Below are 3,991 nucleotides of genomic sequence, written 5' to 3' on the forward strand. Positions count from 1 at the left end.
TTGAATATAATGAAGGACATTAAAGTCCTAAAACATCTAAGTCTTTGTCAGTGAATTTCTTTACCTGCTTTTTAGACAGATTGTTCTTTTAAAAACTTTCTGTTGGGAAAACTTGAGTCTAAAAAATAGCATCTGTGAACTGTAGTTTGTTCAACTAAAGGTGCAAGACTTACATTCTCTGCGTCCATGTTTGTGATGAGTCAGCACACTGGTAACTTTCCATTGGCTCTTGGAATGGACAGTATCAACAAATGACCTTATAACACAGCTCACGGTATAAAGTTCTGCAAAGTTTGCCCCAGTTCAGCTGAAAACATGCCAACAGGACAGTATTGAGCTATCTTCATGTTTTGTCGGATTATGTAACGAGGACCATACTGATCTTTCGTCTGAGCCCTACACCAATTAGTTGGGTTAGTTGTGTTTCTCCGCTTAGGGCTAAGCCTTTACAGGCTTGGTTCTCTCATCTTTAAAGTAAAGTGAAAGTCACTCAGTCATGTCCAACTCTCTGTGACCCCATGGACTATATAGTCCATGGGATTCTCCAGGCCCTTGAGTGGGTAGTCTTTCCCTTCTCCAGGGGATCTTCTCAACCCAAGGGAATGAATCCAGGTCTCCTGCATTGCAGGTGGATTCTTTACCAGCTAAGCCACCAGGGAAGCCCTTTCTTTGAAAAGGGGGATAGAAATAACTCCTTAACTTTTCTCAGGGATATTTAAAGCCATAAAACAAGGGCTCAGTGCAGGATGTGACTAATAACCGCAGTAAATGTTTAAATAGCAAAACCTGCCCAGTCCATGGACTCCAACCAAGTGTTTACATGTCATAGCATTCAGTCTATTTCACCTCCTTCCTCATCCATTCACATGATGGTTCCAAGTCCCTGTGGTTTGCACCAACCCCAAATCTCTTGAATCTCCACTTATTTTCATTCCCCTTGCCACAAGCAGCTCTGCCAACCTTCAGAGGGTCATTTCAGCAGCCTCATCTGTCCACACCATCCCCTACAGCACAGCTGGTTGGGTGATCACTTCAGGCTCCTCTTTGGTTTTTAAAAAGGCCTAGGCTTCTTAGCCTAGCAGTCACAGCTTTGTAGCATCTAGACTGGCCTTTTCTTTTCTTTTTTTTTTTTAATTTTTAATTGGAGGATAATTGTTTTACAATGTTATGTTGGTTTCTGTCATGCATCAGCATGAATCAGCCATAGGTATACATATGTCCCCTCTCTCTTCAACCTCCCTCCACCCCCACCTCACCTCACCTCACCCTCTAGGTTGTCACAGAGCATGGAGGAGTTGAGCTTCCTGTGTCATACAGAGACTTCCCAGTAGCTATTTTACATATGATAATGCCTGGAGAATCCCAGGGACTGGGGAACCTGGTGGGCTGCTGTCTATGGGGTTGCACAGAGTCGGACACGACTGACGTGACTTAGCAGCAGCAGCAGCAGTAGCAGCAATGTATATGTTTGGCCTGTTCTTTCTTGTGTTTCTTTTTCTTGGAATGTCATGCATAAGCCCAGGTTTCCACAGGTAAGCCTGGAGTTGATGCCCCAACTTGGTAAGACCAGCCTTCCTGCAAGACACCTGCCAACCTCCTGACCTTGTTTGTGTCTCCTCCATTGCAACCATGCTCTTTTCCTTTGTTCTTATAAGGGTGACCCTTTTATCCTATCACAGCTCCTCCATTCTGTTCTTTACTGTGTTGAGTGTGTCTGTTTACCTGCCTTCCCCACTAGAGCAAGAAGCAAGTCCTGTGTATTCACCTATATCACCTGACATCTTGCTTTGCCTTTAGGGGATGCTCAGCAATTGTCTAATGAATGGAAGGCGGGTCTTCCTGAATTTCACAAACAGCCTGCAGTAAGGGCAGAGGTACAGTCTCACATAGGAGGATTTTTAATTTTCAAAAGCTTAGTATACAATTTAATTTTTCACAAAGACTTAAAATCTTGGATGGCTCCCAAGCTCTTCTTTATGTATCCATGAAAGTGTTTGAAAAATAGTCAGCACTTGCTGCATTCGTACCAGTCCAAAGGGTAGACACTGTTGTCTGGACAAAGGGAGGTTCTGGAGCACAGATTGCTGGAATACACTCACTGAATGAAAACCTTGACCTTTGTGTGTCTCAAGTGAATGAAGTGACGTCAGGCTGCTGACCACATGAGAAGAGGGGGAAGAGGAAATAAGGATGCAGGCTCTGGGTCAGCAGGCTGTGGGAGCCATGACTGGCCAGTCTTGATTAAAAGCCAAGTGGACAGAAAAGTGTCTTTCAGGCCTTGGGAAATCTGTGTAAGGCTTGGGGGCCTTATCCTCCTTTAGATTCTCCAAACTGTACCTCTTCCCCTAAACTGATTTTAAAGTTTTATTTTTCTTTTTCAAAATTTGACAACACATAATCATGTTAATACCACCCAAGTGAGAAAAAGCAGATTTATTTTCACATTGCATGTTTACCTCCTGACACTGCGTTGTGCCCAGCACTGCAGTTCTTTGTGTGCATGAGAAATAATACGGTGTTCTGTTCCCTGCTAGTCTATGTTTATCTAAATATCTAATGCTGTCTCATCACAGCTTAGCAGGTCTGGCAGGCTTGGCAAACTCTTAGGTAAACTATGTGATATAGCAAATAATTATTCCCTTCTCCCTTTCGAGCTTAAGGAGCCAATAAGAAAATGGACAAGCCCCATTGACAGAGGTCTAATTTGGCCGAAGGCACCTGCGGGTCTAACCTTGAATCACTGTACGGTTAATGTTTGTTGTGTCATGTTCTTTGGAAGGAAAATAAAATGAGGAAGAATTTCTCCATATTTGATCAGAATGCACATAATTAAAAAGTAAAATGATACTGCATCTGCAAAGAAATCAGTCACTTTAATTGGAAGGAAGATTCCTTCCCTCTGTTAGTAATTGGGCTTTTGGTAATTTAGAATCAGAATCCATGACAGTTTGTGATAAATTGGCTCCTTTTGGGCTAAAGAAGGTAAGAAGTTCTAATTACCTTTGGATCATTCCAGAGTTGATGGAAAAAGCTTGATCAAAGAGATGTTGGGAGAGAGAGAGAAGAGCTGGCAGTGAGCAAAGATTTATTGAACTCCTTTTTAAGAAGATAAAGAATAAAATAGTTCATTTGATGTGACAAAAACTATAGCTTGTGGTATTTGAAATCCCAGAGATGTAAATTTGATTTTGTAAGAACTGGGTATATTAGAAAAAGTTTATAGACAAAGAGGTTCTATAGTTAGGTTATAGAAATTTCCCTTGTTTACTTGTTAGCACAGGAGAATATTGATGACATTGGACTTCACTTGGGGAAAGTATGGAATTTGTACTTTGAGTATTTAAACATATAAGTAATTGGCACCAAGTATAAGGAAGTACAAATTGTTTTATTCAAATGAAAGCATACTTTAAGTTGGTAGAAATATCTTCAGAATACAAATGTATGAATCTACTGACTCAGTGCCTGTTGATATTCTAGCCTTTGTTTCTCTTCAGATTGCCTAACAATACCGGAAGGATAGTCTGGGTCTTAGGTTGATGCATTTATTTTGAATTCTGTGTATTTATTTTATATCAGTTCAGTTCAGTCACTCAGTTGTGTCTGACTCCTTGTGACCCCATGAACCACAGCATGCCAGGCTTCCCTGTCTATCACCAACTCCTGGAGTTCACCCAAACCCATGTCCATTGAGTTGGTGATGCCATTCAACCATCTCATCCTCTGTTGTCCCCTTCTCCTCCTGCCCTCAATCTTTCCCAGCATCAGGGTCTTTTCAAATGAGTCAGGTCTTCACATCAGGTGGCCAAAGTATTGGAGTTTCAGCTTCAACATCAGTCCTTCCAATGAACATTCAATGATTTCCTTTGGGATGGACTGGTTGGATCTCCTTGCAGTCCAAGGGTTTCTCAAGAGTCTTCTCTAACACCACAGTTCAAAAGCATCAATTCTTCAGTGCTCAGGTTTCTTTGTAGTCCAACTCTCATATCTA

This window comes from Capricornis sumatraensis, chromosome 6, assembly GCF_032405125.1.
Source record: "Capricornis sumatraensis isolate serow.1 chromosome 6, serow.2, whole genome shotgun sequence".
NCBI lineage: Eukaryota > Metazoa > Chordata > Mammalia > Artiodactyla > Bovidae > Capricornis > Capricornis sumatraensis.